This window comes from Oncorhynchus clarkii, unplaced genomic scaffold, assembly GCF_045791955.1.
Source record: "Oncorhynchus clarkii lewisi isolate Uvic-CL-2024 unplaced genomic scaffold, UVic_Ocla_1.0 unplaced_contig_2291_pilon_pilon, whole genome shotgun sequence".
NCBI lineage: Eukaryota > Metazoa > Chordata > Actinopteri > Salmoniformes > Salmonidae > Oncorhynchus > Oncorhynchus clarkii.
This window is the reverse complement of record NW_027261074.1, coordinates 101,385-115,855: the sequence shown is the minus strand read 5'-3', so window position 1 is coordinate 115,855 and position 14,471 is coordinate 101,385. Positions and strand designations below refer to the sequence as shown.

Here is a 14,471-nt window from a genome sequence, read left to right as displayed (position 1 = left end):
CAAGCACTGGAGACCACTCGGCCTGACAAAACATTTGTTAAATGTCTCGATGGGATCGACACATGGCCTTGCCATTGCTCTGCCTAACTTTCATTGATTTCATTCTAGGGTTTACATACAGCAACTACAGTCTTTTAAGGTCATTTGCAACTTCCAAAAAACAGGATGAGGTGGCCGAGTGGTTAAGGCGATGGACTGCTAATCCATTGTGCGCTGCATGCATGGGTTCGAATCCCATCCTCATCGAGTAACAATTCAAATGATGTGCTTTATTTTGGCACTGGAAGATTTTGACTTTCACAAACACTGGCAAAATTGCTGACTGCCACAGCGAGAGCACAGGACTTGGTATCTGAGTGGTGAAGGCGATGAACTGCATGTGTGGATTATAACACCAACCTCTTCACACAACATTTGTTATTTCCTCTCTTACATGGCCCCACATGAAAATAGAATCCCTGCGCAATCCTAGAGCGACTAATAAGATTCAGGTATTGAAGAATAACTTCACCAAGGGCAACCTCAATAGTGGGATTTGAACCGACACCTCAACACACTTAATCAAGCACTGGAGACCACTCGGCCTGACAAAACATTTGTTAAATGTCTCGATGGGATCGACACATGGCCTTGCCATTACTCTGCCTAACTTTCATTGATTTCAATCTAGGGTTTACATACAGCAACTACAGGTTTTTAAGGTCATTTGCCACATGTAAGTAACAGGATGAGGTGGATGAGTGGTTAAGGCGATGGACTGCTTATCCATTGTGCTCTACATGCATGGGTTAGAGTCTCATCGTGTAACAATTAAAATTCGGTGCTTTATTTTGGCAATGGAAGATTTTGACTTTCACAAACACTGGCAAAATTGCTGACTGCCACAGCGAGAGCACAGGACTTGGTATCTGAGTGGTGAAGGCGATGAACTGCATGTGTGGATTATAACACCAACCTCTTCACACAACATTTGTTATTTCCTCTCTTACATGGCCCCACATGAAAATAGAATCCCTGCGCAATCCTAGAGCGACTAATAAGATTCAGGTATTGAAGAATAACTTCACCAAGGGCAACCTCAATAGTGGGATTTGAACCGACACCTCAACACACTTAATCAAGCACTGGAGACCACTCGGCCTGACAAAACATTTGTTAAATGTCTCGATGGGATAGACACATGGCCTTGCCATTGCTCTGCATAACTTTCATTGATTTCAATCTAGGGTTTACATACAGCAACTACAGTCTTTTAAGGTAATTTGCAACTTCCAAAAAACAGGATGAGGTGGCCGAGTGGTTAAGGCGATGGACTGCTAATCCATTGTGCTCTGCATGCATGGGTTCGAATCCCATCCTCATTGAGTAACAATTCAAATGATGTGCTTTATTTTGGCACTGGAAGATTTTGACTTTCACAAACACTGGCAAAATTGCTGACTGCCACAGCGAGAGCACAGGACTTGGTATCTGAGTGGTGAAGGCGATGAACTGCATGTGTGGATTATAACGCCAACCTCTTCACAAAACATTTGTTATTTCCTCTCTTACATGGCCCCACATGAAAATAGAATCCCTGCCCAATTCTAGTGCGACTAATAAGATTCAGGTATTGAAGAATAGCTTCACCAAGGGCAACCTCAATAGTGGGATTTGAACCGACAGCTCAAAACACTTAATCAAGCACTTGAGACCACTCGGCCTGACAAAACATTTGTTAAATGTCTCGATGGGATCGACACATGGCCTTGCCATTGCTCTGCCTAACTTTCATTGATTTCAATCTAGGGTTTACATACAGCAACTACAGGTTTTTAAGGTCATTTGCCACATGTAAGTAACAGGATGAGGTGGATGAGTGGTTAAGGCGATGGACTGCTTATCCATTGTGCTCTACATGCATGGGTTAGAGTCTCATCGTGTAACAATTAAAATTCGGTGCTTTATTTTGGCAATGGAAGATTTTGACTTTCACAAACACTGGCAAAATTGCTGACTGCCACAGCGAGAGCACAGGACTTGGTATCTGAGTGGTGAAGGCGATGAACTGCATGTGTGGATTATAACACCAACCTCTTCACACAACATTTGTTATTTCCTCTCTTACATGGCCCCACATGAAAATAGAATCCCTGCGCAATCCTAGAGCGACTAATAAGATTCAGGTATTGAAGAATAACTTCACCAAGGGCAACCTCAATAGTGGGATTTGAACCGACACCTCAACACACTTAATCAAGCACTGGAGACCACTCGGCCTGACAAAACATTTGTTAAATGTCTCGATGGGATCGACACATGGCCTTGCCATTGCTCTGCATAACTTTCATTGATTTCAATCTAGGGTTTACATACAGTAACTACAGTCTTTTAAGGTCATTTGCAACTTCCAAAAAACAGAATGAGGTGGCCGAGTGGTTAAGGCGATGGACTGCTAATCCATTGTGCTCTGCATGCATGGGTTCGAATCCCATCCTCATCGTGTAACAATTAAAATTCTGTGATTTATTTTGGCACTGGAAGATTTTGACTTTCACAAACACTGGTAAATAACATGTAAATAACAGGATGAGGTGGATGAGTGGTTAAGGCGATGGACTGCTTATCCATTGTGCTCTACATGCATGAGTTAGAATCTCATCGTGTAACAATTAAAATTCGGTGCTTTATTTTGGCAATGGAAGATTTTGACTTTCACAAACACTGGTAAAATTGCTGACTGCCACAGCGAGAGCACAGGACTTGGTATCTGAGTGGTGAAGGCGATGAACTGCATGTGTGGATTATAACACCAACTTCTTCACAAAACATTTGTTATTTCCTCTCTTACATGGCCCCACATGAATGTAGAGTCCCTGCACAATCCTAGTGCGACTAATAAGATTCAGGTATTGAAGAATAACTTCACCAAGGGCAACCTCAATAGTGGGATTTGAACCGACACCTCAACACACTTAATCAAGCCCTGGAGACCACTCGGCCTGACAAAACTTTTGTTAAATGTCTCGATGGGATAGACACATGGCCTTGCCATTGCTCTGCATAACTTTCATTGATTTCAATCTAGGGTTTACATACAGCAACTACAGTCTTTTAAGGTCATTTGCAACATCCAAAAAACAGGATGAGGTGGCCGAGTGGTTAAGGCGATGGACTGCTAATCCATTGTGCTCTGCATGCATGGATTCGAATCCCATCCTCATCGTGTAGCAATTAAAATTCAGTGATTTATTTTGGCACTGGAAGATTTTGACTTTCACAAACACTGGTAAAATTGCTGACTGCCACAGCGAGAGCACAGGACTTGGTATCTGAGTGGTGAAGGCGATGAACTGCATGTGTGGATTATAACACCAACCTCTTCACACAACATTTGTTATTTCCTCTCTTACATGGCCCCACATGAAAATAGAATCCCTGCGCAATCCTAGAGCGACTAATAAGATTCAGGTATTGAAGAATAACTTCACCAAGGGCAACCTCAATAGTGGGATTTGAACCGACACCTCAACACACTTAATCAAGCACTGGAGACCACTCGGCCTGACAAAACATTTGTTAAATGTCTCGATGGGATAGACACATGGCCTTGCCATTGCTCTGCCTAACTTTCATTGATTTCAATCTAGGGTTTACATACAGCAACTACAGGTTTTTAAGGTCATTTGCCACATGTAAATAACAGGATGAGGTGGATGAGTGGTTAAGGCGATGGACTGCTTATCCATTGTGCTCTACATGCATGGGTTAGAATCTCATCGTGTAACAATTAAAATTCGGTGCTTTATTTTGGCACTGGAAGATTTTGACTTTCACAAAACACTGGTAAAATTGCTGACTGCCACAGCGAGAGCACAGGACTTGGTATCTGAGTGGTGAAGGCGATGAACTGCATGTGTGGATTATAACACCAACTTCTTCACAAAACATTTGTTATTTCCTCTCTTACATGGCCCCACATGAATGTAGAGTCCCTGCACAATCCTAGTGCGACTAATAAGATTCAGGTATTGAAGAATAACTTCACCAAGGGCAACCTCAATAGTGGGATTTGAACCGACACCTCAACACACTTAATCAAGCACTGGAGACCACTCGGCCTGACAAAACATTTGTTAAATGTCTCGATGGGATCGACACATGGCCTTGCCATTGCTCTGCATAACTTTCATTGATTTCAATCTAGGGTTTACATACAGTAACTACAGTCTTTTAAGGTCATTTGCAACTTCCAAAAAACAGAATGAGGTGGCCGAGTGGTTAAGGCGATGGACTGCTAATCCATTGTGCTCTGCATGCATGGGTTCGAATCCCATCCTCATCGAGTAACAATTCAAATGATGTGCTTTATTTTGGCACTGGAAGATTTTGACTTTCACAAACACTGGCAAAATTGCTGACTGCCACAGCGAGAGCACAGGACTTGGTATCTGAGTGGTGAAGGCGATGAACTGCATGTGTGGATTATAACACCAACCTCTTCACAAAACATTTGTTATTTCCTCTCTTACATGGCCCCACATGAATGTAGAGTCCCTGCACAATCCTAGTGCGACTAATACGATTCAGGTATTGAAGAATAACTTCACCAAGGGCAACCTCAATAGTGGGATTTGAACCGACACCTCAACACACTTAATCAAGCACTGGAGACCACTCGGGCTGACAAAACATTTGTTAAATGTCTCGATGGGATAGACACATGGCCTTGCCATTGCTCTGCATAACTTTCATTGATTTCAATCTAGGGTTTACATACAGCAACTACAGTCTTTTAACGTCATTTGCAACTTCCAAAAAACAGGATGAGGTGGCCGAGTGGTTAAGGCGATGGACTGCTAATCCATTGTGCTCTGCATGCATGGGTTCGAATCCCATCCTCATCGTGTAACAATTAAAATTCAGTGATTTATTTTGGCACTGGAAGATTTTGACTTTCACAAACACTGGTAAAATTGCTGACTGCCACAGCGAGAGCACAGGACTTGGTATCTGAGTGGTGAAGGCGATGAACTGCATGTGTGGATTATAACACCAACCTCTTCACAAAACATTTGTTATTTCCTCTCTTACATGGCCCCACATGAAAATAGAATCCCTGCCCAATTCTAGTGCGACAAATAAGATTCAGGTATTGAAGAATAGCTTCACCAAGGGCAACCTCAATGGTGGGATTTGAACCGACAGCTCAAAACACTTAATCAAGCACTTGAGACCACTCGGCCTGACAAAACATTTGTTAAATGTCTCGATGGGATCGACACATGGCCTTGCCATTGCTCTGCCTAACTTTCATTGATTTCAATCTAGGGTTTACATACAGCAACTACAGGTTTTTAAGGTCATTTGCCACATGTAAGTAACAGGATGAGGTGGATGAGTGGTTGAGGCGATGGACTGCTTATCCATTGTGCTCTACATGCATGGGTTAGAGTCTCATCGTGTAACAATTAAAATTCGGTGCTTTATTTTGGCAATGGAAGATTTTGACTTTCACAAACACTGGTAAAATTGCTGACTACCACAGCGAGAGCACAGGACTTGGTATCTGAGTGGTGAAGGCGATGAACTGCATGTGTGGATTATAACGCCAACCTCTTCACAAAACATTTGTTATTTCCTCTCTTACATGGCCCCACATGAAAATAGAATCCCTGCCCAATTCTAGTGCGACTAATAAGATTCAGGTATTGAAGAATAGCTTAACCAAGGGCAACCTCAATAGTGGGATTTGAACCGACAGCTCAAAACACTTAATCAAGCACTTGAGACCACTCGGCCTGACAAAACATTTGTTAAATGTCTCGATGGGATCGACACATGGCCTTGCCATTGCTCTGCCTAACTTTCATTGATTTCAATCTAGGGTTTACATACAGCAACTACAGGTTTTTAAGGTCATTTGCCACATGTAAGTAACAGGATGAGGTGGATGAGTGGTTAAGGCGATGGACTGCTTATCCATTGTGCTCTACATGCATGGGTTAGAGTCTCATCGTGTAACAATTAAAATTCGGTGCTTTATTTTGGCAATGGAAGATTTTGACTTTCACAAACACTGGCAAAATTGCTGACTGCCACAGCGAGAGCACAGGACTTGGTATCTGAGTGGTGAAGGCGATGAACTGCATGTGTGGATTATAACACCAACCTCTTCACACAACATTTGTTATTTCCTCTCTTACATGGCCCCACATGAAAATAGAATCCCTGCGCAATCCTAGAGCGACTAATAAGATTCAGGTATTGAAGAATAACTTCACCAAGGGCAACCTCAATAGTGGGATTTGAACCGACACCTCAACACACTTAATCAAGCACTGGAGACCACTCGGCCTGACAAAACATTTGTTAAATGTCTCGATGGGATCGACACATGGCCTTGCCATTGCTCTGCCTAACTTTCATTGATTTCATTCTAGGGTTTACATACAGCAACTACAGTCTTTTAAGGTCATTTGCAACTTCCAAAAAACAGGATGAGGTGGCCGAGTGGTTAAGGCGATGGACTGCTAATCCATTGTGCGCTGCATGCATGGGTTCGAATCCCATCCTCATCGAGTAACAATTCAAATGATGTGCTTTATTTTGGCACTGGAAGATTTTGACTTTCACAAACACTGGCAAAATTGCTGACTGCCACAGCGAGAGCACAGGACTTGGTATCTGAGTGGTGAAGGCGATGAACTGCATGTGTGGATTATAACACCAACCTCTTCACACAACATTTGTTATTTCCTCTCTTACATGGCCCCACATGAAAATAGAATCCCTGCGCAATCCTAGAGCGACTAATAAGATTCAGGTATTGAAGAATAACTTCACCAAGGGCAACCTCAATAGTGGGATTTGAACCGACACCTCAACACACTTAATCAAGCACTGGAGACCACTCGGCCTGACAAAACATTTGTTAAATGTCTCGATGGGATCGACACATGGCCTTGCCATTACTCTGCCTAACTTTCATTGATTTCAATCTAGGGTTTACATACAGCAACTACAGGTTTTTAAGGTCATTTGCCACATGTAAGTAACAGGATGAGGTGGATGAGTGGTTAAGGCGATGGACTGCTTATCCATTGTGCTCTACATGCATGGGTTAGAGTCTCATCGTGTAACAATTAAAATTCGGTGCTTTATTTTGGCAATGGAAGATTTTGACTTTCACAAACACTGGCAAAATTGCTGACTGCCACAGCGAGAGCACAGGACTTGGTATCTGAGTGGTGAAGGCGATGAACTGCATGTGTGGATTATAACACCAACCTCTTCACACAACATTTGTTATTTCCTCTCTTACATGGCCCCACATGAAAATAGAATCCCTGCGCAATCCTAGAGCGACTAATAAGATTCAGGTATTGAAGAATAACTTCACCAAGGGCAACCTCAATAGTGGGATTTGAACCGACACCTCAACACACTTAATCAAGCACTGGAGACCACTCGGCCTGACAAAACATTTGTTAAATGTCTCGATGGGATAGACACATGGCCTTGCCATTGCTCTGCATAACTTTCATTGATTTCAATCTAGGGTTTACATACAGCAACTACAGTCTTTTAAGGTAATTTGCAACTTCCAAAAAACAGGATGAGGTGGCCGAGTGGTTAAGGCGATGGACTGCTAATCCATTGTGCTCTGCATGCATGGGTTCGAATCCCATCCTCATTGAGTAACAATTCAAATGATGTGCTTTATTTTGGCACTGGAAGATTTTGACTTTCACAAACACTGGCAAAATTGCTGACTGCCACAGCGAGAGCACAGGACTTGGTATCTGAGTGGTGAAGGCGATGAACTGCATGTGTGGATTATAACGCCAACCTCTTCACAAAACATTTGTTATTTCCTCTCTTACATGGCCCCACATGAAAATAGAATCCCTGCCCAATTCTAGTGCGACTAATAAGATTCAGGTATTGAAGAATAGCTTCACCAAGGGCAACCTCAATAGTGGGATTTGAACCGACAGCTCAAAACACTTAATCAAGCACTTGAGACCACTCGGCCTGACAAAACATTTGTTAAATGTCTCGATGGGATCGACACATGGCCTTGCCATTACTCTGCCTAACTTTCATTGATTTCAATCTAGGGTTTACATACAGCAACTACAGGTTTTTAAGGTCATTTGCCACATGTAAGTAACAGGATGAGGTGGATGAGTGGTTAAGGCGATGGACTGCTTATCCATTGTGCTCTACATGCATGGGTTAGAGTCTCATCGTGTAACAATTAAAATTCGGTGCTTTATTTTGGCAATGGAAGATTTTGACTTTCACAAACACTGGCAAAATTGCTGACTGCCACAGCGAGAGCACAGGACTTGGTATCTGAGTGGTGAAGGCGATGAACTGCATGTGTGGATTATAACACCAACCTCTTCACACAACATTTGTTATTTCCTCTCTTACATGGCCCCACATGAAAATAGAATCCCTGCGCAATCCTAGAGCGACTAATAAGATTCAGGTATTGAAGAATAACTTCACCAAGGGCAACCTCAATAGTGGGATTTGAACCGACACCTCAACACACTTAATCAAGCACTGGAGACCACTCGGCCTGACAAAACATTTGTTAAATGTCTCGATGGGATAGACACATGGCCTTGCCATTGCTCTGCATAACTTTCATTGATTTCAATCTAGGGTTTACATACAGCAACTACAGTCTTTTAAGGTAATTTGCAACTTCCAAAAAACAGGATGAGGTGGCCGAGTGGTTAAGGCGATGGACTGCTAATCCATTGTGCTCTGCATGCATGGGTTCGAATCCCATCCTCATTGAGTAACAATTCAAATGATGTGCTTTATTTTGGCACTGGAAGATTTTGACTTTCACAAACACTGGCAAAATTGCTGACTGCCACAGCGAGAGCACAGGACTTGGTATCTGAGTGGTGAAGGCGATGAACTGCATGTGTGGATTATAACGCCAACCTCTTCACAAAACATTTGTTATTTCCTCTCTTACATGGCCCCACATGAAAATAGAATCCCTGCCCAATTCTAGTGCGACTAATAAGATTCAGGTATTGAAGAATAGCTTCACCAAGGGCAACCTCAATAGTGGGATTTGAACCGACAGCTCAAAACACTTAATCAAGCACTTGAGACCACTCGGCCTGACAAAACATTTGTTAAATGTCTCGATGGGATCGACACATGGCCTTGCCATTGCTCTGCCTAACTTTCATTGATTTCAATCTAGGGTTTACATACAGCAACTACAGGTTTTTAAGGTCATTTGCCACATGTAAGTAACAGGATGAGGTGGATGAGTGGTTAAGGCGATGGACTGCTTATCCATTGTGCTCTACATGCATGGGTTAGAGTCTCATCGTGTAACAATTAAAATTCGGTGCTTTATTTTGGCAATGGAAGATTTTGACTTTCACAAACACTGGCAAAATTGCTGACTGCCACAGCGAGAGCACAGGACTTGGTATCTGAGTGGTGAAGGCGATGAACTGCATGTGTGGATTATAACACCAACCTCTTCACACAACATTTGTTATTTCCTCTCTTACATGGCCCCACATGAAAATAGAATCCCTGCGCAATCCTAGTGCGACTAATAAGATTCAGGTATTGAAGAATAACTTCACCAAGGGCAACCTCAATAGTGGGATTTGAACCGACACCTCAACACACTTAATCAAGCACTGGAGACCACTCGGCCTGACAAAACATTTGTTAAATGTCTCGATGGGATAGACACATGGCCTTGCCATTGCTCTGCATAACTTTCATTGATTTCAATCTAGGGTTTACATACAGCAACTACAGTCTTTTAAGGTAATTTGCAACTTCCAAAAAACAGGATGAGGTGGCCGAGTGGTTAAGGCGATGGACTGCTAATCCATTGTGCTCTGCATGCATGGGTTCGAATCCCATCCTCATTGAGTAACAATTCAAATGATGTGCTTTATTTTGGCACTGGAAGATTTTGACTTTCACAAACACTGGCAAAATTGCTGACTGCCACAGCGAGAGCACAGGACTTGGTATCTGAGTGGTGAAGGCGATGAACTGCATGTGTGGATTATAACGCCAACCTCTTCACAAAACATTTGTTATTTCCTCTCTTACATGGCCCCACATGAAAATAGAATCCCTGCCCAATTCTAGTGCGACTAATAAGATTCAGGTATTGAAGAATAGCTTCACCAAGGGCAACCTCAATAGTGGGATTTGAACCGACAGCTCAAAACACTTAATCAAGCACTTGAGACCACTCGGCCTGACAAAACATTTGTTAAATGTCTCGATGGGATCGACACATGGCCTTGCCATTGCTCTGCCTAACTTTCATTGATTTCAATCTAGGGTTTACATACAGCAACTACAGGTTTTTAAGGTCATTTGCCACATGTAAGTAACAGGATGAGGTGGATGAGTGGTTAAGGCGATGGACTGCTTATCCATTGTGCTCTACATGCATGGGTTAGAGTCTCATCGTGTAACAATTAAAATTCGGTGCTTTATTTTGGCAATGGAAGATTTTGACTTTCACAAACACTGGCAAAATTGCTGACTGCCACAGCGAGAGCACAGGACTTGGTATCTGAGTGGTGAAGGCGATGAACTGCATGTGTGGATTATAACACCAACCTCTTCACACAACATTTGTTATTTCCTCTCTTACATGGCCCCACATGAAAATAGAATCCCTGCGCAATCCTAGAGCGACTAATAAGATTCAGGTATTGAAGAATAACTTCACCAAGGGCAACCTCAATAGTGGGATTTGAACCGACACCTCAACACACTTAATCAAGCACTGGAGACCACTCGGCCTGACAAAACATTTGTTAAATGTCTCGATGGGATCGACACATGGCCTTGCCATTGCTCTGCATAACTTTCATTGATTTCAATCTAGGGTTTACATACAGTAACTACAGTCTTTTAAGGTCATTTGCAACTTCCAAAAAACAGAATGAGGTGGCCGAGTGGTTAAGGCGATGGACTGCTAATCCATTGTGCTCTGCATGCATGGGTTCGAATCCCATCCTCATCGTGTAACAATTAAAAATCTGTGATTTATTTTGGCACTGGAAGATTTTGACTTTCACAAACACTGGTAAATAACATGTAAATAACAGGATGAGGTGGATGAGTGGTTAAGGCGATGGACTGCTTATCCATTGTGCTCTACATGCATGAGTTAGAATCTCATCGTGTAACAATTAAAATTCGGTGCTTTATTTTGGCAATGGAAGATTTTGACTTTCACAAACACTGGTAAAATTGCTGACTGCCACAGCGAGAGCACAGGACTTGGTATCTGAGTGGTGAAGGCGATGAACTGCATGTGTGGATTATAACACCAACTTCTTCACAAAACATTTGTTATTTCCTCTCTTACATGGCCCCACATGAATGTAGAGTCCCTGCACAATCCTAGTGCGACTAATAAGATTCAGGTATTGAAGAATAACTTCACCAAGGGCAACCTCAATAGTGGGATTTGAACCGACACCTCAACACACTTAATCAAGCCCTGGAGACCACTCGGCCTGACAAAACTTTTGTTAAATGTCTCGATGGGATAGACACATGGCCTTGCCATTGCTCTGCATAACTTTCATTGATTTCAATCTAGGGTTTACATACAGCAACTACAGTCTTTTAAGGTCATTTGCAACATCCAAAAAACAGGATGAGGTGGCCGAGTTGTTAAGGCGATGGACTGCTAATCCATTGTGCTCTGCATGCATGGATTCGAATCCCATCCTCATCGTGTAGCAATTAAAATTCAGTGATTTATTTTGGCACTGGAAGATTTTGACTTTCACAAACACTGGTAAAATTGCTGACTGCCACAGCGAGAGCACAGGACTTGGTATCTGAGTGGTGAAGGCGATGAACTGCATGTGTGGATTATAACACCAACCTCTTCACACAACATTTGTTATTTCCTCTCTTACATGGCCCCACATGAAAATAGAATCCCTGCGCAATCCTAGAGCGACTAATAAGATTCAGGTATTGAAGAATAACTTCACCAAGGGCAACCTCAATGGTGGGATTTGAACCGACACCTCAACACACTTAATCAAGCACTGGAGACCACTCGGCCTGACAAAACATTTGTTAAATGTCTCGATGGGATAGACACATGGCCTTGCCATTGCTCTGCCTAACTTTCATTGATTTCAATCTAGGGTTTACATACAGCAACTACAGGTTTTTAAGGTCATTTGCCACATGTAAATAACAGGATGAGGTGGATGAGTGGTTAAGGCGATGGACTGCTTATCCATTGTGCTCTACATGCATGGGTTAGAATCTCATTGTGTAACAATTAAAATTCGGTGCTTTATTTTGGCACTGGAAGATTTTGACTTTCACAAAACACTGGTAAAATTGCTGACTGCCACAGCGAGAGCACAGGACTTGGTATCTGAGTGGTGAAGGCGATGAACTGCATGTGTGGATTATAACACCAACTTCTTCACAAAACATTTGTTATTTCCTCTCTTACATGGCCCCACATGAATGTAGAGTCCCTGCACAATCCTAGTGCGACTAATAAGATTCAGGTATTGAAGAATAACTTCACCAAGGGCAACCTCAATAGTGGGATTTGAACCGACACCTCAACACACTTAATCAAGCACTGGAGACCACTCGGCCTGACAAAACATTTGTTAAATGTCTCGATGGGATCGACACATGGCCTTGCCATTGCTCTGCATAACTTTCATTGATTTCAATCTAGGGTTTACATACAGTAACTACAGTCTTTTAAGGTCATTTGCAACTTCCAAAAAACAGAATGAGGTGGCCGAGTGGTTAAGGCGATGGACTGCTAATCCATTGTGCTCTGCATGCATGGGTTCGAATCCCATCCTCATCGAGTAACAATTCAAATGATGTGCTTTATTTTGGCACTGGAAGATTTTGACTTTCACAAACACTGGCAAAATTGCTGACTGCCACAGCGAGAGCACAGGACTTGGTATCTGAGTGGTGAAGGCGATGAACTGCATGTGTGGATTATAACACCAACCTCTTCACAAAACATTTGTTATTTCCTCTCTTACATGGCCCCACATGAATGTAGAGTCCCTGCACAATCCTAGTGCGACTAATACGATTCAGGTATTGAAGAATAGCTTCACCAAGGGCAACCTCAATAGTGGGATTTGAACCGACACCTCAACACACTTAATCAAGCACTGGAGACCACTCGGCCTGACAAAACATTTGTTAAATGTCTCGATGGGATCGACACATGGCCTTGCCATTGCTCTGCATAACTTTCATTGATTTCAATCTAGGGTTTACATACAGCAACTACAGTTTTTTAGGTCATTTGCAACTTCCAAAAAACAGGATGAGGTGGCCGAGTGGTTAAGGCGATGGACTGCTAATCCATTGTGCTCTGCATGCATGGGTTCGAATCCCATGCTCATCGTGTAAAAATTCAAATTCAGTGATTTATTTTGGCACTGGAAGATTTTGACTTTCACAAACACTGGCAAAATTGCTGACTGCCACAGCGAGAGCACAGGACTTGGTATCTGAGTGGTGAAGGCGATGAACTGCATGTGTGGATTATAACACCAACCTCTTCACACAACATTTGTTATTTCCTCTCTTACATGGCCCCACATGACAATAGAATCCCTGCGCAATCCTAGAGCGACTAATAAGATTCAGGTATTGAAGAATAACTTCACCAAGGGCAACCTCAATAGTGGGATTTGAACCGACACCTCAACACACTTAATCAAGCACTGAAGACAACTCGGCCTGACAAAACATTTGTTAAATGTCTCGATGGGATCGACACATGGCCTTGCCATTGCTCTGCCTAACTTTCATTGATTTCAATCTAGGGTTTACATACAGCAACTACAGGTTTTTAAGGTCATTTGCCACATGTAAATAACAGGATGAGGTGGATGAGTGGTTAAGGCGATGGACTGCTTATCCATTGTGCTCTACATGCATGGGTTAGAATCTCATCGTGTAACAATTAAAATTCGGTGCTTTATTTTGGCAATGGAAGATTTTGACTTTCACAAACACTGTTAAAATTGCTGACTGCCACAGCGAGAGCACAGGACTTGGTATCTGAGTGGTGAAGGCGATGAACTGCATGTGTGGATTATAACACCAACTTCTTCACAAAACATTTGTTATTTCCTCTCTTACATGGCCCCACATGAATGTAGAGTCCCTGCACAATCCTAGTGCGACTAATAAGATTCAGGTATTGAAGAATAACTTCACCAAGGGCAACCTCAATAGTGGGATTTGAACCGACACCTCAACACACTTAATCAAGCACTGGAGACCACTCGGGCTGACAAAACATTTGTTAAATGTCTCGATGGGATAGACACATGGCCTTGCCATTGCTCTGCATAACTTTCATTGATTTCAATCTAGGGTTTACATACAGCAACTACAGTCTTTTAACGTCATTTGCAACTTCCAAAAAACAG

General features: G+C 42.5%; 3 non-coding genes across 3 annotated transcripts; all 3 read left to right on the top strand.

Moving 5' to 3' along the window:
* Nucleotides 1-164: 164 nt before the first annotated feature.
* On the top strand, nt 165-246 carry trnas-gcu (transfer RNA serine (anticodon GCU)). Its single transcript has one exon. It is a non-coding gene; the product is annotated as a tRNA-Ser (tRNA).
* Nucleotides 247-4,804: 4,558 nt separating this feature from the next.
* trnas-gcu (transfer RNA serine (anticodon GCU)) lies at nt 4,805-4,886 on the top strand. The gene has a single exon. It is a non-coding gene; the product is annotated as a tRNA-Ser (tRNA).
* Nucleotides 4,887-6,478: 1,592 nt separating this feature from the next.
* trnas-gcu (transfer RNA serine (anticodon GCU)) lies at nt 6,479-6,560 on the top strand. Its single transcript has one exon. It is a non-coding gene; the product is annotated as a tRNA-Ser (tRNA).
* The last annotated feature ends 7,911 nt before the right edge of the window (nt 6,561-14,471 follow it).